Source organism: Mustelus asterias, chromosome 13 (assembly GCF_964213995.1).
Source record: "Mustelus asterias chromosome 13, sMusAst1.hap1.1, whole genome shotgun sequence".
NCBI classification, from domain to species: Eukaryota; Metazoa; Chordata; class Chondrichthyes; order Carcharhiniformes; family Triakidae; genus Mustelus; species Mustelus asterias.
In genome coordinates, this window is record NC_135813.1 from 44,522,587 (window position 1) to 44,544,682 (window position 22,096).

A 22,096-nucleotide genomic window follows, 5' to 3' on the forward strand; every position below is an offset into this window, starting at 1 on the left:
TTTGCTCTGACATTATTCCAATCGCTATTTTACTAATTGAATTCCGTCAGTGTCACCACTCTATTTTTCTTACATATCTCTGTGATTTCCTTGCAAGTTGGCTCCTCAATCTCTCTCTCTCATTATTTGGAGATCTATACAAAGCCTGATCATCCCCTTTTTGCTTCTCAACTCTAACCAAGTAAATTCTGTCCTTACCCCAGCCCCCATCTTAATCCTATATTTCCAACACTATAATGTCTTCCCTAATTAGTACTGCCACCCCACCTCCCTTTCTCCCTCACCAGCCCCTATTCTAATAGAGAAGAGCAAGGAAGAATCTAAAACAGATTCTGAACACTTTGTATCCCTGAATATGAAGCATCCTGTCTTAACAATTCTTAAACCTCGTTTCCATTATTGCTGCTACATCAGATTCTCGTATGGATACTTGTACTTGTAGCTGACCGACCTTAGTCGCCACACTATGTGTTCGCATTGGTGCATTGTAAATCTGTCATTTAATTTCTTATAGTTCTTGCCTGTTCTATGGGCAGCACGGTGGCACAGTGGTTAGTACTGCTGCCTCACAGCACCAGGGACCCGGTTCAATTCCGGCCTCGGGTGACTGTCTGTGTGGAGTTTGCATGTTCTCCCCATGTCTGCGTGGGTTTCCTCCGGGTGCTCCAGTTTCCTCCCAAAGTTCAAAGATGTGCGGGTTAGGTGGATTGACCACACTAAATTACCCCTTAGTGTCAGGGGGACTAGTTGGGTAAATACATGGGGTTATGGGGATAGGGCCTGGGTGGGAACGTGGTCGGTGCAGGCTCGATGGGTTGAATGGTCTCCTTCTGCACTGTATGAATTCGATGATTCTGTGATTCTTCATCCACTCCTATTTAGTATGGTACTACTCCCTCCCCTAGTACTATCAGCACTCTCACTCCTTTAGGAACCTTATTCTTTTCTATTTCTATATCGATCCTCGCGATCTTCCTATTTCTACTCCTGCTAGCATTGGGAGTAACCCAGAGATTACCATCTTTGAGGCTGTTTTTTTTAACTTACTCCCTAGTTCCTGAAAATTTGGCTGTGTGATCTTAATATCTGCTCTCTCTCTGCTGTTTGTCCTGATGTATACCATAAATTCTGGCTCACTCCCCTCCCCTTTGCAGAATATTCTTTACTCTCTCCATGATGTCCTTTACCCCAGCACCAGATAGGTAACACACCATGAGGACTGGTGATGATGGGTACAGAAATTGAGCAGCACAGTGGTTAGCGCTGCTGCTTCATAGTGCCAGGGACCCAGGTTCGATTCTGGCTTAGGGTGACTGTGGAGTTTGCACGTTCTCCGCGTGTCTGTGTTGGTTTTCTCCAGGTGCTCCAGTTTCCTCCCACACTCCAAAGATGTGCAGGTTAGGTGGATTAGCCATGATGAAAAGTGCAGGATTACGACCATAGGACAAGGAGGAGGTCCTGGGGGGGATGCCCTTGTGGGGAGTCAGTGCTGACCCGATGGGCCAGATGGCCTCCTTCTGTACTGTAGAGATTCTATGATTGTCAATGCCTATTTATTCCCCTTATCTATGGAATCTCCAATAACAATTACATTTTTCCTCCTTGCTATTCTCTCCTATGGATTCCCTTGACCATTGGTGCTATGGCCTGGATTGCACTCCTTCAAGGTGTCGCCACCCAGGTTGTCTCCAGTGCTGAATACCTGTTTGGGAGTGGCACTCTTCAGGAAGACACCTCCACCTCTTCCTCCACTTTCAGATGGCCACCCATCTTGAGTTTTCTATGCCGATGGGGTGGCCTCCTCCTGAAACGTGTGATCCAGGAAACTTCCATTCTTCCTGATGTTCCACAGTGACTCCAGCTGCCCCCTCGAGCTTGGAAATCATGAGCTCCAACTCAAACAGCTGGAGACATTTCCTACGCACATCCCCCCCCCCCCCTTCCACCCCCACCCCCCAAGACAGGTGGCGTGTCCTGAAGTTCCCACAAGGAGCAGGAATTACTGCTCTCCATCATCTAAAAAATCTCTTTTCCCACTTTTAGAATCTAGTTAATACCTTGTTTAAACCATTCATTTCAATGAATGCCTCCAGACCTGCACTGTGCTAATACTCTTAATAATTCACTTACTTCTGTCCTTATACTGATTTCCCAGCTTCTAGTTTCAACAAATATTCTACTCTAGAGAGAAGAAAAGAGAAATCACTTACCTACTTTCCTGTAACATCACACCTTGATTCTTTTCCTTCAGTGGCAGTGAGGGTCAGGATCCTGGGAGAATCTCAGCTTACCTTGCACTTGCCCCAGTCAGTCAGAAAGTTGCCCTGCACAACCTCACCGAGAAGCAGCAGCAAGATTTGTCAAACACCCGCTTCAAAATGGACGGAAAGGTAAGACGGGCACGTCACAACAGTTTGGACTTTGTGTGGTTGAAGTCCAATTGTCACTGTCTCTCAGTATGGGCATTAATTGACTGGACATGTAGGGTTGGAGGGCATGGAGGGGCTATGCAGTTCTGGAGATCCAGTTATGAGTATGTCAGAATTGTCTTGGATGTAGGAAAGAGTCCAATCAACGCATTCATCTCCACAGTGGGCAGGAACACAATGCAAAGGGCAAGGTTATCCACCTTGTGTCCAAGGTGGTATCAAGGCCTCGTCAACATCAGCACAGCAGCATTGTAAAACAAAACCAGGCACTCAGACACATGAGGAGATATTAGATCAGGTGACCAAAAGCTTAGTCAAAGAGGTAGATCTTAAGGAGTTTCTTGAAGGAGGTGAAGAGGTGTATGGAGGAATTCCAGAGCTGGGGCTCGGGCAACTGAAGGCATGGTCACCACTTGGAGATCAATGAAAATCAATGGTGGTGAGATCATGGAGCGATTTGTAAACGAGGATGAGAGTTTTCAAATAAAAACATTGCTTGGCCCGGAGCTAGTGTAGGTGAGTGAGCATAGGGGTGAACGGGACTTGATGCAAGTTAAGAGATGGGCAGCAGAATTTTGGATGACCTGAAGTTTATGGAGGATAGGATGTGGGAGAGCAGCCAGGAGTGCATTGGAATGATCAAGTGTAGACGTAACAAAGCCATGAATGAGGGTTTCAGCAGCAGTTGAGCTGAGGCAATGTTACGGAGTGATGGCACAAATGAGAGATAAGGAGCTCATCTCGGGGTCAAATGTGACACCGAGGTTGTGCACAGAGTGGCTTTATCTCAAACTGTTGCCAAGGAGAGGGATGGAGTTGGTAGTTAGGAAACGGAGTTTGGAGTGGGGATCAGTGGCTTTAATTCTCCCAGTATTTAATTGAAGAACATTTTCTGCTCATCCAGTACTGGATGATGGATAAGCAGTTCAGAACTTTAGCAACAGTGGCAGAGTCGAGAGACTCTCCGCTCCCTCCCTCCCATCACCCTAGAACCAGATAAGTAACACACCATAGGGACTGACAATAATGGGTACAGAAATAGGGTGGCATGGTGGCACTGCTGTGCCAGGGACCCGGGTTCAATTCTGGCCTTGGGTGACTGGGTGGAGTTTTCACATTCTCCTCGTGTCTTCATGGGTTTCCTCCAGGATCTCCGGTTTCCTCCCACAGTCCAAAGATGTGCAGGTTAGGTGTTTTGGCCATGCTAAATATGCAGGATTACGGGGATAGGGCAGAGAAGAGAGTCTGACTGGGACGCTCTTTTGAGAGTCAATGCAGACTCAATGGACCTGATGGCTTCTTTCTGCACTGTAAGGATTCTGTGATTGTAAATGAGGGTGAGGTAGAGTTTGACGTTGCCCCCAATTACATAGAAACATAGAAAACTACAGCACAAAACAGGCCCTTCGGCCCCACAAGTTGTGCCGAACATATCCCTACCTTTTAGGCCTACCTATAACCCTCCATCCTATTAAGTCCCATGTACTCATCCAGGAGTCTCTTAAAGGACCCTATTGAGTTTGCCTCCACCACCACTGACGGCAGCCGATTCCACTCGCCCACCACCCTCTGTGTGAAAAACTTCCCCCTAACATTTCCCCTGTACCTACCCCCCAGCACCTTAAACCTGTGTCCTCTCGTAGCAGCCATTTCCACCTGGGAAAAAGCCTCTGAGAGTCCAACCGATCTATGCCTCTCAACATCTTATATACCTCTATTAGGTCTCCTCTCATCCTACGTCTCTCCAAGGAGAAAAGACCAAGCTCCCTCAGCCTACCCTCATAAGGCATGCCACTCAATCCAGGCAACATCCTTGTAAATCTCCTCTGCACCCTTTCAATCTTTTCCACATCCTTCCTGTAATGAGGCAACCAGAACTGAGCACAGTACTCCAAGTGGGGTCTGACGAACATAGAACATAGAACATTACAGCGCAGAACAGGCCCTTCGGCCCACGATGTTGCACCGACCAGTTAAAAAAAAAAACTGTGACCCTCCAACCTAAACCAATTTCTTTTCGTCCATGAACCTATCTACGGATCTCTTAAACGCCCCCAAACTAGGCGCATTTACTACTGATGCTGGCAGGGCATTCCAATCCCTCACCACCCTCTGGGTAAAGAACCTACCCCTGACATCGGTTCTATAACTACCCCCCCTCAATTTAAAGCCATGCCCCCTCGTGCTGGATTTCTCCATCAGAGGAAAAAGGCTATCACTATCCACCCTATCTAAACCTCTAATCATCTTATATGTTTCAATAAGATCCCCTCTTAGCCGCCGCCTTTCCAGCGAAAACAATCCCAAATCCCTCAGCCTCTCCTCATAGGATCTCCCCTCCATACCAGGCAACATCCTGGTAAACCTCCTCTGCACCCTCTCCAAAGCCTCCACATCCTTCCTGTAATGTGGGGACCAGAACTGCACACAGTACTCCAAGTGCGGCCGCACCAGAGTTGTGTACAGTTGCAACATAACGCTACGACTCCTAAATTCAATCCCCCTACCAATAAACGCCAAGACACCATATGCCTTCTTAACAACCTTATCAACTTGATTCCCAACTTTCAGGGATCTATGCACACATACACCTAGATCCCTCTGCTCCTCCACACTATTCAAAGTCCTCCCGTTAGCCCTATACTCAACACATCTGTTATTCCTACCAAAGTGAATTACCTCACACTTCTCCGCATTAAACTCCATCCGCCACCTCTCGGCCCAACTTTGCAACCTGTCTAAGTCTTCCTGCAAACTACGACACCCTTCCTCACTGTCTACCACACCACCGACTTTGGTGTCATCAGCAAATTTGCTAATCCACCCAACTATACCCTCATCCAGATCATTAATAAATATTACAAACAGCAGTGGCCCCAAAACAGATCCCTGAGGTACACCACTTGTAACCGCACTCCGAGGGCCATACGAGGGCCATACTTAGCCATACTTATTGATCAGTTCACACTTGGTTAAGTGCAGTGAATCAAAACACTGACTGTAGTTTAACTAAAGCTTCAGGTCAGAATAGTGATGGAAACCATGGGGCAACAGGTCCTTGCACAGAAAGTACATTATTGTTTGACAGTGGAATCCATAGTGCACTGACTATTGTGTGGAGCAGACACAATATAAGTGCTATAAGTGATGGGGACTGTATTCAGTGTGAATAGGAATGGCTCTGTTGTCTTTTCACCCGACTCTCACACTGAATGACCTGTTGGCAAGGGGCTGGGAAGATGCTGGGGTAAGCCTTACAGAAGTCAGCACCATGAAGGCAAGGGTGAAAAATCAGAAAGAGTTTTCGTTTAGGCGGAAGAAACTGAATGAATAGTAGTCAGTCTGAGAATGCCACCTTGGTTTGGTGATCTCCTCAACCCTTGTTATATCACCATCTTTTCTTACAGTGTTTGAAGGGGAAGAAGATGAACATCATACAACTGGAGACTATAAAGCGACAAAAATACCTCGGCAAGAGATCTCCTGCCTCCGGCCAGACATTCACAGGTCAAGATTCTTGTTTCCAGTTATTAATTTATCTGGCATTTTGACAAGAGCACGAGAAATAAGAGCAGGAGTAGACCATATGTCCCTGACCTGCTCCACCATTCAATACGATCATAGCTGATCTTGGGCTTCAACTCCACTTCCTGGTGAAAGTCTGGGAGGAATTTTGTAGTTGGGTGGGGGTGGGGGTGGGGGGAGAAATAGAGAAGAAAAATTAATGGTTCCAAAAGCTCCGCAAAATATTTTCCACACTGATTTCACTTTTCATGCAATGTGATGATTGCCATAAATTGGGATTGGTTTTTCCATCATTTTCTTTGAACATTTCTCTTTAGCAGCTATAAAATGATTGGAGATGGTGAATAAAGGCTGGCTTACAGTTAAGCATTATCCAATTGGGTAAGGAGTCTTTTTGCTTTCCAGTTGGTAAAGGAAGGCAGTGCGCCATAAAGGTAGATGGCTACCTGCTAAATAGTGGCTGGAGCTTTGGAACAAGTCATGTGATGAGACCTCCAGGAATACAGTTAATCACAATTGACAACCCTGTGGGGCTTGTACCTTTGATTTTACACTAACCTGCACACCGCTTGATGCAAAACTCTAGAAATCTCTGACTGTTTAGGTTTGCATGCTTGACTGGTCACTGGGGCCTTGTTATTCTGGCAGAGTCAATGCCTACGAGAACTGCAGGGGGTATGGGAGTGTTGGGGGATTCAGACTTTCGTATGTAAATTATAAACAGGAAATGCTGGAAACGCTCAGCAGATCAGGCAGCATTTGTGGAGAGAGAAACAGAGTTAACATTTCAGATTGATTACAATCCAGCAGAAACAAGCCTCAGAGCAAGGCATGTGTAACATGTAGAAAAAAGCCCACTATTTCAAAGCTTTATATTGTGTGTGTGCAGGATCCGAGTGCCGGCCTTCTCCAGCCTCTTGTATCGAAGGTGAGTGGACAGGACATTTCAATGAGATCTATGGAAGGGATTTCCAGATGGCTTCAGCTCAATCTTCAAACTTATGTGACAACGTACAGCACCCTGACATTACACCGGTGAGTTCTCCCAGTCACACAAAATCAAGCCTCAAACCAAGCATGCAAGCATTGGTGGCGATAGATGATGACGTCCACTGTTGGTCTATTGTAGACAGTCAGTCTCGATCTAACCTATGCTGCCTTTAACATGGGAGAACTTAATGAGCAAGGTAGAGGAATGTTACTCTTCATTTAACCCCTGCTACTGGAAACCTAGAATTGAAAATGTTTCACATTCCAGCGTTGCCGACACTACCTTAGTGGGTGAAGGAAAGAAACTTGCCACCATGAAAAAGCAACCAGCTAGATTTCTTTCCAGAACATTCTCCTGCTGCAGTATCCCTGAGAAAGGAAACACATTTGGAGTCGCCGATGGCAATGCGGTTGGAAAGTGATGCGTACAGGGCTGTCAGATAAGAAGCAGATGGGTAAAGGGAAGTGGAAACCATGAGCTGTGCTTGCTGCATCAGCTTATCTCAGTGTGTATTAGTCCTGAATATCTGTTCCTGCCGACGTGTACTGGCTTTTGAAATCAAAGGTGTGCCAGTTGGCGTATAGCCACATGACCATCAAACTGCTTTTCAATGCTGTACATCAGGGTATTGGACCCTGAATCTGCCACCAGCTCTTCATTGACTGACTTGTTCTTTTTGCTGCAGGATGGGAAAATGGAAGCAAAGGACATTGTGGATAACCGGACCGATACAGAGACTGATGCAGAGAGAGGCCTCACTCCGCATGTACTTGTGGAGCCAGGTGAGTAACACCTCCATTTTACCCATAACCTACAAAACCACTAAATTTATCATCCAAGAGTCAGCTTTGAAATCTGAAAGTCTGTGCAGTTGATGCAGCGTGTTCCGCCATCAGTATTTGAGTAACTATCCCATGGATCTGGGAGGAAGTCTTTGAGACTTGTCTTTATCATTGAGACAAAAAATAAAACAAAGTACCTCAAATGCTGGAAATGTAAAATAAAAACTGAAAATGCAGTGAATCAGGCAGCTTCTGTGAACAAAATGCAGAATGGAACCTTTTAGCCCCATTTCAAATTTCCAGCATCTTGATTGTTTAATTCTAAGATTTCCCACCTTGAGGAAGTTTTATTCCTTCCCATCATATGATTATTTGTCTATTTTTTAATCACGTTTGCTTCCTCTAGATTTCCCTTCTTTGTGTTCAATCATTTGTTCCCCAAAATCCCTTCCCACAACTGTATTTCTTTTCCAGCAACTAGTCTCCAGCTCCGACTTGGTCCACATAGACCTTTAAAGCGATAGATAGTAGTTCTGATCAAAGTTAATCAATGCGAAAGGTTAACTCTCCTGCGCTCCCTCTGCTGCTGCTTGATTGGCTGCATTTTTCCAACATTTTTTGTTTTATTTTTGTGATTTTTGTTGGTTTTGATGTTTGATGGATTCTCAACTACAGGTAGATGTATTCTTGGAGGTTCCAACTGCCCGTCTAATCAAACAACCTCTCCCCTAATCCCCAGTCTAACTATTAAGACGAGCATGCAGAGAAATTGAAAAGGAACACAAAACGTTTTTAATGCCCTTGTAATTTTTCCCCTGGGTTCCTCACGATAGTGTTCAGATTAAACTGTAATTCTTAGAATCTCCAGGACAAGTACTCGGAGGGGGGGGGGGGGGGCATGGTTGGCAACACTAGCTGTCAGAGTCAGACCTAGCAACCTCCTGCCACAGCACAACCTATGGTGAGAAGACTGAATAACCAGAGTTAACACCTTTAACTTTTTAAAAGCTGCAGATGCAGTTATGGTAACTTGAGTACAGGAACTACCTCGAAACACTGCCAATGTCTCAAAATCACAACTAGATCATAACAGCACACACTAGGCACAAGAAATGGAAAATCTCAAGGGATTCATATGTTTAGGAAATGTAGCACGCTGCTACTCACAGTAAACTATTTTGTAATCTTAGGGTGAAAACGAGCGGACTAAATTCTTACCATAAACAACAGTACCCTGTCTTTGTACCTGATTCCTAGATTTGATTCCAGTCCAGGCGTCGGGGCTAAAACGGGATTGTCACCACATGGCAGATCCGTCGCCGTTCACCCAGCCATCCCAGACCAGCCTCAATCAGGTTCCCACCCAGACTGAGCTCGATCAGGTTCCAGTCCAGACCGGGCAGGAACCCGTTAATTATGCAAATCCACTGATTTACTTTTCATTAGCAGGCTGGAAGGCCAGCTTGCTGCATTGCGGCTGACTGGCACTGAGGCACACAGGATGTGGCAAGGGCACAGGGCCAGCCCAGGCCTGACCCAGCACCACAGGAGTCGGCTCTGCAACATTGGCTGCCCATCAGGCTGAGGAGTGGGGTAAGAAGACAGCAATACTGTAGGCCATGGGTCTACAGGAAGCACTGGTCCATTCATGAGCTGTCGGGAAACATATGCCACCGACGCCTCTGCCTTCACGGGGAGACAGTGCCCGGTACTCGCACATCTGGCATCTCTTCGACCCACAGAGTGTGCTCCCCCTCCAAGGATCACCGCTACTTCACACCAGGGTGATGGGCCTGGGTTGGCAGTGTCAGCAAGTCTGTTTGCAAGCCAGGACGGTGATGATGACTCGCTGTGAGGAAAGCTGTGGTGCTCCTCATTGTCACAGAATGTCTGACTCCTGTCTTTTTCGTGACATTCCACTGACCTCCCAGCTCATTCCTGAGTGTGCGATGGGAGCACTTTCATCTGGGACACAGCTAAGATGAAGGGAGAGAGTTCTGTGCCCGGTGGCTGTGAAAATCAGTTACCTGCTAAGATCATGGCTTATGAAAGCTGTGCGAAGGCCCCAGGCCGAGGCGGAGGCCCCAGGCCGAGGCGGAGGCCCCAGGCCGAGGCGGAGGCCCCAGGCCGAGGCGGAGGCCCCAGGCCGAGGCGGAGGCCCCAGGCCGAGGCCGAGGCGGAGACCCCAGGCCGAGGCTGAGGCCCCAGGCCGAGGCGGAGGCCCCAGGTTGAGGCGGAGAACCTTGACTGAGGCGGAGGCCCCAGGCTAAGGCGGAGAACTGCTATAGTGAGGCTTACTCTGCCACCAGGAGCATCATCAAGTGCTGCATCGGCCTCCTGATGATGCAGTTGCGCTGTTTGGACTGCTCTGGCAGGGCTCTTCAATACAGCCCCCAGAGGGTTGTGAGGACCACGGTCACTTGCTGTGTGCTTCACAATCTAGCCCAGAGAGAGGATGAGGAGGAACAACGGGCAGCCTCGTCAGAGGAGTAGGCGGATCCGGGCGGGATCGATGAGGAAACTGCGGAGGACACTGGTCAGGCGGCAGCCAGATCCCACAGGGCTGGAGGATGAGAGATGCCCTCCAAACCTCCAGATTTCGGAGGATAAATGTCCAGCATCTCACTCCCCTTCACCCCCTTGATTCTCTCCCCCTTCCTTCAACCATTGTCTCTGTCAGTTCCATCAACCTTTGTCTCCCCCTCTTCCTTTCAACCTTCTTCCCAACCCACAGAGCATGCTCCCCCTCCCCAACCCACAGAGTGTGCTCCCCCTCCCCCGACCCACAGAGTGTGCTCCCCCTCCCCCAACCCACAGAGTGTGCTCCCCCTCCCCAACCCACAGAGTGTGCTCCCCCTCCCCCGACCCACAGAGTGTGCTCCCCCTCCCCCGACCCACAGAGTGTGCTCCCCCTCCCCCGACCCACAGAGTGTGCTCCCCCTCCCCTCCCCGACCCACAGTGTGCTCCCCCTCCCCTCCCCGCAGTGTGCTCCCCCTCCCCGACCCACAGAGTGTGCTCCCCCTCCCCCAACCCACAGAGTGTGCTCCCCCTCCCCTCCCTGCAGTGTGCTCCCCCTCCCCGACCCACAGAGTGTGCTCCCCCTCCCCTCCCCGACCCACAGAGTGTGCTCCCCCTCCCCTCCCCGACCCACAGTGTGCTCCCCCTCCCCTCTTCGACCCACAGAGTGTGCTCCCCCTCCCCGACCCACAGTGTGCTCCCCCTCCCCTCTTCGACCCACAGAGTGTGCTCCCCCTCCAAGGATCACCGTTACTTCACACCAGGGTGATGGGCCTGGGTTGGCAGTGTCAGCAAGTCTGTTTGCAAGTCAGGACGGTGATGATGACTCGCTGTGAGGAAAGCTGTGGTGCTCCTCGTTGTCACAGAATGTCTGACTCCTGTCTTTTTCGTGACATTCCACTGACCTCCCAGCTCATTCCTGAGTGTGCGATGGGAGCACTTTCATCTGGGACACAGCTAAGATGAAGGGAGAGAGTTCTGGCTCACTGAATGGTGATGCTGTCAAACCGGAATGTCTAAGACTGGTGCTCTCATGGCCTCCCACATGAGGGTAAGGCTGTAGGACCTGTGTGAAGATCAGAGGTCGGAGCTGGAGACAGAAAAATTCCCAACCCGTCACCTCCTCCCCCCACTGCTGAGGGTACCCACCCACAGTGAAAGGCAACTCGGTCTGGATGTGAACATTGGTTTAATAGTGAGATTTAACATTCCGTGACCCTTTTCCCTAACTAACGCTGTGATACTGCACTCGTGCCAACTCAATGCTCCCCCTGCATTTTTCTAATATAGAACATAGAACAGTACAGCACAATACAGGCCCTTCGGCCCTCGATGTTGTGCCGAGCTTTGTCCGAAACCAAGATCAAGCTATCCCACTCCCTATCATCCTGGTGTGCTCCTTGTGCCTATCTAATAGCCGCTTGAAAGTTCCTAAAGTGTCTGACTCCACTATCACAGCAGGCAGTCCATTCCAGACCCCAACCACTCTCTGAGTAAAGAACCTACCTCGGACATCCCTCCTATATCTCCCACCATGAACCTTATAGTTATACCCCCCTAGTAACAGCTACATTCACCCGAGGAAATAGTCTCTGAACGTCCACTCTATCTATCCCCCTCATCTTATAAACCTCTATTAAGTCGCCTCTCATCCTCCTCCGCTCTAAAGAGAAAAGCCCTAGCTCCCTCAACCTTTCCTCATAAGACCTACCCTCCAAACCAGGCAGCATCCTGGTAAATCTCCTCTGCACTCTCTCCAATGCTTCCACATCCTTCTTATAGTGAGGTGACCAGAACTGCACACAATATTCCAAATGTGGTCTCACCAAGGTCCTGTACAGTTGCAGCATAACCCCATGGCTCTTAAACTCAAACCCCCTGTTAATAAACGCTACACACTATAGGCCTTCTTCACGGCTCTATCCACTTGAGTGGCAACCTTCAGAGATCTGTGGATATGAACCCCAAGATCTCTCTGTTCCTCCACATTCCTCAGAACTCTGCCGTTGACCCTGTAATTCGCATTCAAATTAGTCCTACCAAAATGAATCACCTCGCACTTATGAGTGTTAAACTCCATCTGCCATTTTTCGGCCCAGCTCTGCATCCTATCAATGTCTCTTTGCAGCCGAGAACAGCCCTCAACCTCATCTACTACTCCACCAATCTTGCTGTCATCAGCAAATTTACTGACCCACCCTTCAGCCCCCTCCTCCAAGTCATTGATAAAAATCACAAATAGCAGAGGACCCAGCACTGATCCCTGTGGTACGCCGCTGGTAACTGGTCTCCAGTCTGAAAATTTTCCATCCACCACCACCCTCTGTCTTCTATGAGATACAGTAAGAAGTCTCACAACACCAGGTTAAAGTCCAACAGGTTTATTTGGCAGCAAATACCATAAGCTTTCGGAGCACTGCTCCTTCGTCAGATGGAGTGGAAATGTGCTCTCAAACAGTGCAAACAGACAAAATCAAGTTGCAGAATACTGATTAGAATGCGAATCCTACAGCCAGCCAGGTCTTAAAGGTACAGACAATGTGGGTGGAGGGAACATTAAACATAGGTTAAAGAGATGTGTATTGTCTCCAGACAGAACAGCTAGTGAGATTCTGCAAGCCCAGGAGGCAAGCTGTGGGGGTTACTGATAATGTGACATAAATCCAACATCCTGATTTAGGCCGTCCTCATGTGTGCAGAACTTGGCTATCAGTTTCTGCTCAGCAACTCTGCGCTGTCGTGTGTCGTGAAGGCCGCCTTGGAGAACGCTTACCTGAAGATCCAAGGCTGAATGCCCGCAACTGCTGAAGTGCTTCCCCACAGGAAGAGAACAGTCTTGCCTGGTGATTGTCGAGCGGTGTTCATTCATCCGTTGTCGTAGCGTCTGCATGGTTTCCCCAATGTACCATGCCTCGGGACATCCTTTCCTGCAGCGTATCAGGTAGACAACGTTGGCCGAGTTGCAAGAGTAGGTACCGTGTACCTGGTAGATGGTGTTCTCACGTGAGATGATGGCATCCGTGTCGATGATCCGGCACGTCTTGCAGAGGTTGCTGTAGCAGAGTTGTGTGGTGTCGTGGTCACTGTTCTCCTGAAGGCTGGGTAGTTTGCTGCGGACAATGGTCTGTTTGAGGTTGCGTGGTTGTTTGAAGGCAAGAAGTGGGGGTGTGGGGATGGCCTTGGCGAGATGTTCGTCTTCATCAATGACATGTTGAAGGCTCCGGAGGAGATTACATCGAAGCCTCCGCTGCCATCAGTACAGATGCTGACAAACTACGGGTGCTCCGCGGCCGGGTAAGCAACGTAGTATATGCTACGATCCGAGACGCGGAAAATTACACGGCCTCTATCGAACTGTTAAAGGGCCTGTATAATAAATGTCCTCTTGAAGTCTATGCAAGACACCTCCTCGCTACGCGCAGACGGCAGCCAGGTGAATCAGTTGACCAGTTCCTGCACGCGTTGCGACTGCTTGCCCGGAACTACAACTGTAGGTCTGTGACTACCACCCAATATACAGACGACTTAATCAGGGATGCCTTTGTCACGGGCATCGGAACTACTTATATCCGGCAACAGCTGCTGGAACAGGGTGCGCTGGACTTAAAGAAAATGGTGCAACTGGCTGAATCCTTAGAGGTGACCTCACAATACCTCGAAGCCTACTCACCTGACCACGTGGGCGCATCGTGGACACCGCAGCCGTCGCTACCGGGAGGACCACAAACCTACGCCGCCCCATGCCTCACCGGTGGCCTGACCACTGCAGCAACCTCTGGAGGCCCGAAATGCTTCTTCTGCGGCCTGGGTAAGCACCCCCGACAACGCTGCCCTGCGAGGGAGTCGTTCTGCTCCGCGTGTGGGAAGAAGGGGCACTATGCCAAAGTCTGCCGTAAGTCTACCTCCAAATCCATGAGCGTCGCGTGTGACCCGCGGGGGCCGCCATCTTGGATGACCCCAGCCACGTGCGACCTGCGGGGGCTGCCATCTTGGATGACTCCGGCCACATGCGACCCGCAGGGGCTGCCATCTTGGATGACGTCATCGGCTGCCGGCGACCCGTGGGGGCCGCCATCTTGGACGACAACGGGCGCGAGTGACCAGCAGGGGCCGCCATCTCCTACTTCATCAGCCCCCTACGGCTATCTGCAGGATTCAACGGTGGCATTGGTAACCCTGGACCAGACCAAGCCTCATCGTCTCACCAAGTCCATGATGGACATTGAGGTAAACGGGCACAGGGAGCATTGTTTGTTTGACAGCGGGAGTACGGAGAGCTTCATTCACCCTGATACGGTGCGCCGATACGCCTTTTCCGTGCGGCCCGTCAAGCAAATGATCTCCATGGCATCGCAATCCCGCTCTGTAAATGTCCTCGGCTGCTGCGTGGTGACCCTGACGATGCGGGGCACAGTATACGATAACTTCAGGCTCCTCGTGCTGCCACACCTCTGCGCTTCTGTACTTCTGGGGCTAGATTTCATGACCCATCTGAAGAGTGTCACTATACAGTATAATGGGCCTTTTCCCCCGCTCTCCGTCTGCAATCAGCAGCGTCTAAATTGCCCACCGCGCACCACCTGCAGTCTCTCGACCCTTAGGATCGCCCCTCCCTCCTTCTTTGCGAATCTCACTCCCGACTGCAAGCCCATTGCCACCAAGAGCAGGTGGTATAGTGCTGGAGATAGGGCCTTTATCAGGTCCGAAGTCCAGTGGCTCCTCAGGGAAGGGATCATCGAAGCTAGTACCAGCCCCTGGAGAGCACAAGTGGTAGTCGTTAAGACTGGGGAGAAACACAGAATGGTCATTGACTACAGTCAGACCATTAATCGATATATGCAGCTGGATGCGTACCCCCTTCCCCGCATATCTGACATGGTCAATCAGATCACACAATATCGTGTTCTCCACCATTGACTTGAAGTCGGCGTACCACCAGCTCCCTATCCGCCCGGACAACCGCCAATATACAGCGTTCGAGGCAGATGGTCGCCTTTACCACTTCCTTAGGGTCCCTTTTGGCGTCACCAATGGGGTCTCTGTCTTCCAGTGCGAAATGGACCGAATGGTAGACCAGAACGGGCTGCAGGCCACCTTCCCGTACCTGGATAACATCACCATCTGCGGCTATGACCAGCAGGACCACAATGCCAACCTCCACAGATTCCTGCACACGGCTAGTCTCCTTAACCTGACCTACAATAAGGAGAAGTGTGTATTCAGTACACACCGCCTCGCCATCCTCGGGTACGTAGTGGAGAATGGGGTCATCGGCCCCGATCCCGACCGTATGCGCCCCGTCCTGGAACTTCCCCTCCCCACTAGCCTCAAAGCACTGAGAAAATGCCTGGGCTTCTTCTCGTACTATGCACAGTGGGTCCCCAACTATGCGGATAAAGCCCGTCTGCTAATAAAATCCACCCTTTTTCCCTTGACGGCGGAGGCCCGTCTGGCCTTCGACCGCATCAAAGCTGACATCGCGAAGGCCACGATGCATGCTATAGACGATTCCATCCCATTCCAGGTGGAGAGCGATGCGTCTGACTTCGCCCTAGCCGCCACCCTTAACCAGGCGGGCAGACCCGTGGCCTTCTTTTCACGAACCCTCCAAGGCCCCGAAACTCGACACTCCTCTGTCAAAAAGGAAGCCCAAGCCATAGTGGAAGCTGTACGGCACTGGCGCCACTATTTAGCTGGTAAACGGTTCACCCTACTCACGGACCAACGATCCGTTGCCTTCATGTTCAACAACACGCAGCGGGGCAAGATCAAGAACGACAAGATATTACGGTGGAGTATCAAACTCTCTACATACAATTACGATATCTTGTATCGGCCCGGGATGCTCAATGAGCCACCTGACACCCTGTCCCATGGAACATGTGCCAGTGCGCAGGTGGACCGGTTACAGGCTCTCCACAATTACCTCTGCCACCCGGGGATCACCAGGCTTTTTCACTTCATTACAGCCCGAAACCTGCCCTACTCAGTTGAGGATGTCGGGTCCATAACTCGGAATTGCCAGGTCTGCGCGGAATGCAAGCCGCACTTCTACCGACCAGACAGGGCACACCTCATAAAAGCCACCCGCTCCTTTGAACGCCTAAGCATCGACTTCAAAGGCCCCCTCCCCTCATCTGATCGCAACATATACTTCCTCAATGTCATTGACGAGTACTCACGTTTCCCCTTTGCGATTCCCTGCCCAGATATGTCCTCGGCCACAGTCATTAGGGCCCTGCGCAGCCTCTTCACTCTGTTCGGTTTCCCTAGCTATATCCATAGCGACCGGGGATCCTCCTTCATGGGTGATGAGCTGCGTCAGTACCTGCTCTCCAAAGGCATAGCCTCAAGTAGGACTACGAGCTATAACCCCCGGGTTAACGGGCAGGTGGAGAGAGAGAAAGCCACTGTCTGGAAGACCGTTTTACTAGCACTACGGTCTAAAGGCCTTCCAGTCACCCACTGGCAAGAAGTCCTACCGGAGGCACTACACTCCATTAGGTCCCTCCTATGCACGGCAACCAATACCGTCGTGGCTGGCATACCCGGGCCCTGTCCTGCTTCGGAAGCATGCCAAGACCCGTAAGTCTGACCCCCTGGTCGAAAGGGTACAACTCCTCCACGCCAACCCCCACTACTCCTATGTGCTGTACTCCGACGGGCGGGAGGACACGGTATCTATCCGTGACCTAGCGCCCGCAGGTGACCCAGGGACCTCTATAGCCCCCAAACCCTCACCCCAACCCCTGAATTTGTCCCTACCACATCAGAACCACTATTCACTCCTCTCGCCCCCGTATACAGCTCGCCTGAGCCCCAGGAGTTGTCACCACGCACTCGACGGGCGGACAAGACTACGGATGACAGCAACGTTCCGGCGCTCGAAACGACACCGCGACCTGAAACCACGTCGGAACCGGCACTACGGCGATCGCAGCGGCAGAGCAAGCCCCCGTATAGACTAAATCTGTAAATATTGTAAATATTGTTCACTCTGCCTCACCCCCGACAGACTCTTTTTTAAACAGGGGGTGAATGTGGTAAACCACTGTTATCTGTGGTGGTTAACCATTGTTAGTTAGTACTTATTATTACCTGGCACATCCCTATCGGTTCTGCCCAAGACTCCTCCCCCTTGTCCGGGTATAAAGGCGGTGGCTCCTCCCCCTAGCCTTCAGTACAGACCAGATCTCCGACAGGGATGGCTCCAAGTTCTTGCTAATAAAAGCCTATTTGTCTTGCTCACAACTAGTCTCGGCTCGATTGATAGTGCATCAGTTACCTCCTCAAAGAATTCAATCAAATTTGTGAGGCAAGACTTACCCTTCACGAATCCGTGCTATCATGGATTAAGCTGCATCTTTCCAAATGGTCATAAATCCTATCCCTCAGGACCTTTTCCATTAACTTACCGACCACCGAAGTAAGACTAACTGGCCTATAATTACCAGGGTCATTCCTATTTCCTTTCTTGAACAGAGGAACAACATTCGCCACTCTCCAGTCCTCTGGCACAATCTCCATGGAAAGTGAGGACCCAAAGATCAAAGCCAAACGCTCTGCAATCTCATCCCTTGCCTCCCAAAGAACCCTAGGATATATCCCATCTGGCCCAGGGGACTTATCGACCCTCAGGTTTTTCAAAATTGCTAATACACCTTCCCTCAGAACATCAACCTCCTCCAGCCTATCAGCCTGTATCCCACTCTCATCCTCAAAAACATGGTCCCTCTCCTTGGTGAACACTGAAGAAAAGTATTCATTCATCGCCTCTCCTATCTCTTCTGACTCCATGCACAAGTTCCCACTACTATCCTTGACCGGCCCTAACCTCACCCTGGTCTTTCTTTTATTTCTCACATAAGAGTAAAAAGCCTTGGGGTTTTCATTGATCCGACCCGCCAAGGACTTCTCATGCCCCCTCCTAGCTCTCCTAAGCCCTTTTTTTAGCTCATTCCTTGCTACCTTGTACCCCTCAAGCGACCCAACTGAACCTTGTTTTCTCATCCTTAGATACGCTTCCTTTTTCCTCTTGACAAGACATTCAACCTCTTTTGTGAACCATGGTTCCCTCACTCGGTCATTTCCTCCCTGCCTGACAGGGACATGCCTATCAAGGACGCGCAGTATTTGTTCCTTGAACAAGCTCCACTTTTCATTTGTGCCTTTCCCTGACAGTTTCTTTCCCATCTTATGCTCCCTAATTCTTGTCTAATCGCATCATAATTACCCCTCCCCCAATGATAAACCTTGCCCTGCCATAAGGCCCTATCCCTCTCCATTGCAATAATGAAAGACACCGAATTGTGGTCACTATCTCCAAAGTGCTCTCCCACAACCAAATCTAAGACTTGGCCCAGTTCATTACCCAGTACCAAGTCTAATGTGGCCCCACCTCTTGTCAGCCTATCCACATATTGTGTCAGGAAACCCTCCTGCACACACTGTACAAAAACTGCTCCATCCGAACTATTCGACCTATAAAGGTTCCAATCAATGTTTGGAAAGTTAAAGTCACCCATGACAACTACCCTGTGACCTCCATACCTATCCATAATCTGCCTTGCAATTTCCTCCTCCACATCTCTATTACTATTTGGGGGCCTATAGAAAATCCCCAACAACGTGACCGCTCCTTTCCTATTTCTAACTTCGGCCCATATTACCTCAGTCGGCAGATTCCCCTCGAACTGCCTTTCAGCAGCCGTTAAACTATCCTTGATTAACAATGCTACTCCTCCACCTCTTTTACCACCTTCCCTACTCTTACTGAAACATCTATACCCCGGGATTTCCAACAACCATTCCTGTCCCTGTTCTAACCATGTCTCTGTAATGGCCACAACATCGTAGTCCCAAGTACCAATCCACGCTCCAAGTTCACCTACCTTATTCCGGATGCTCCTTGCATTGAAGTAGATACACTTCAACCCACCTTCCTGTCTGCCGGTACACTCCTGTGACCTTGATACCCTCCTCAGTACTTCACTACACTCAACACTGGCTTCTGGACTACAGCTCCTTTTCCCATCCCCCTGACAAATTAGTTTAAACCCCCCCGAAGAGCCGTAGCAAATTTCCCTCCCAAGATATTGGTGCCCCTCTGGTTCAGGTGCAAACTGTCCTGCTTGTACAGGTCCCACCTCCCCCAGAATGTGCTCCAATTATCCATGAAACTGAAACCCTCCCTCCTACACCATCCCTGCAGCCACGTGTTTATCTGCACTCTCTCCCCGTCCCTTCTCTTACCTATGTTATTGGTACCGATGTGTACCATGACTTGTGACTGTTCCCCCTCCCCCTTAAGGATCCTGAAAACACGGTCCGAGACATGACGGTCCCTGGCACCCAGGAGGCAACATACCATCCGTGAGTCTCTTTCGCTGCCACAGAACCTCCTATCTGTCCCTCTAACTGTTGAGTCCCCAATAACTATTGCTCTCCTGCTCTCCCCCCTTCCCTCCTGAGCAACAGGGATGGACCAGGCCCTGGAGAACTGGTCACCATGGCTTACCACTGGTAGGTTGTCCCCCTCAACAGTATCCAAAGCGGTATACTTGTTGCCAAGGGGAACGACCACAGGGGATCCCGGCACTGACTGCTTCCTCCCAGCCCCTCTCATCGTCACCCATCTATCTTCATTCTTCGGAGTAACTACATCGCTGAAGCTTCTGTCTATGACCACCTCTGCCTCCCGAATGATCCGAAGTTCATCCAGCTCCAGCTCCAGATCCCTAACACGGTCTTCAAGGAGCTGGAATTGGATGCACTTCCTGCAGGGTGTACTCAGCTGGGACACTACTGAATCCCTCACCTCAAGCATCCTACAGGAGGAACATTGCACTGCCTGCACTGACATCCCTGCTAACTTCCCTTACTAAGAAATGAAAGAGAGAAAAAAAAAGCTTACCTGGTCTCACTCCAAGTCCTTATTTTAGGTTAGAGGAGGGTGGAGGGTGGGAGACTCTAAACTGAGATTAATCCCAAACAACGGAGATTAAATCCAAACAACTGAGATTAAACCCAAACAACTGAGATTAAACCCAAACAACTGAGATTAAACCCAAACAACTGGGATTAAATCCAAACAACTGAGATTAAACCCAAACAACTGAGATTAAACCCAAACAACTGAGATTAAACCCAAACAACTGGGATTAAATCCAAACAACTGAGATTAAACCCAAACAACTGAGATTAAACCCAAACAACTGAGATTAAACCCAAACAACTGAGATTAAACCCAAACAACTGAGATTAAACCCAAACAACTGAGATTAAACCCAAACAACTGGGATTAAATCCAAACAACTGAGATTAAACCCAAACAACTGAGATTAAACCCAAACAACTGGGATTAAACCCAAACAACTGAGATTAAACCCAAACAACTGAGATTAAACCCAAACAACTGAGATTAAATCCAAACAACTGAGATTAAACCCAAACAACTGAGATTAAACCCAAACAACTGAGATTAAATCCAAACAACTGAGATTAAATCCAAACAACTGAGATTAAATCCAAACAACTGAGATTAAATCCAAACAACTGAGATTAAATCCAAACAACTGAGATTAAACCCAAACAACTGAGATTAAATCCAAACAACCTGAGATTAAATCCAAACAACTGGGATTAAATCCAAACAACTGAGATTAAACCCAAACAACTGAGATTAAACCCAAACACCTGAGATTAAATCCAAACAACTGAGATTAAACCCAAACAACTGAGATTAAACCCAAACAACTGAGATTAAACCCAAACAAACTGAGATTAAACCCAAACAACTGAGATTAAATCCAAACAACTGAGATTAAATCCAAACAAACTGATAATTTTACATTCCCTCCTGCTCTTTCTAGGTGTTAACCCAGATTGCACATCTGAAGTGGAGGTGGCCTGCTGCTTTCTGAGCCTTTTGGCCTGTGATGTCCAGGGGGCATCCTTAGGGGACGCTGGACCTGGAGGGCTGCGGCCAACTTTTGCGTATCACAGGTTATGCTGTGTCATCCTGTTCTGCCTGCTTCCCACTCGATGGGCTGGTGTCGGGGGGGGGGGGGGGGGGGTGAGGGGGGGAGGAAGGGATAGAATTCAGAATGTCTGGAGACTGCCAGGGTGTCCCTGGTGGGAGGCCCCAGGCTCTAGTGCTTCCTCCTCACTTGGGGTGCTCGCTGGCCTCCGGCTCCATAGGGCGGAGTGAGCTCCAGATACTTTGACGTCACCTGGTGATGCCAGTCCTGGAGGCCTGCCATTGTCTGAGCCATATTGGCAATGCCCTCAGGCATGGACCTCTGTGACTGGGACGTGCCCCTTGTCAAGTGGACCATGCTCTGAAAGCCATCAGCCCTGGTCCCCTGTGGCTGGGCCAAACTCTGGAGTGCCTCAGCAGTGTCCCTCTGTATCTGGAACATGTCCCAATTGCAACTGGGACCTGCTGTCGTGCGCCTCAGCTATGGACATCATCAGACATGGCTTGGATGCCCCAGACTTTCCACTGCAGATGCTACCCTTGTAGTGTTGGCCTGGGTACCATACATTGCCAGCATCATCTCCTGCGAGAGAAGACTTCCAGATTCCTCCAGATGCCTTGCTGCAAGGTTGGTGACACCCCCTCCTATAAATCCTGGCTCTGCTTTTGCATCTGCACAAGTGCTGGGAGGAGCTTTTCCAGAGAATCAACATCTGCCTTGAAATATCAACCTCCGAATGGTGGTTCGCTTGAATGTTCCTATCTCCACCTAAAGTGCAACAGCAGCTGTGTGATGCCCACCAGAGAGTGCCCCAAAAGCCTGATCACTAACATGTCCCATTAAGGTGAGTATGTCTGCACTGGTGGATGGTG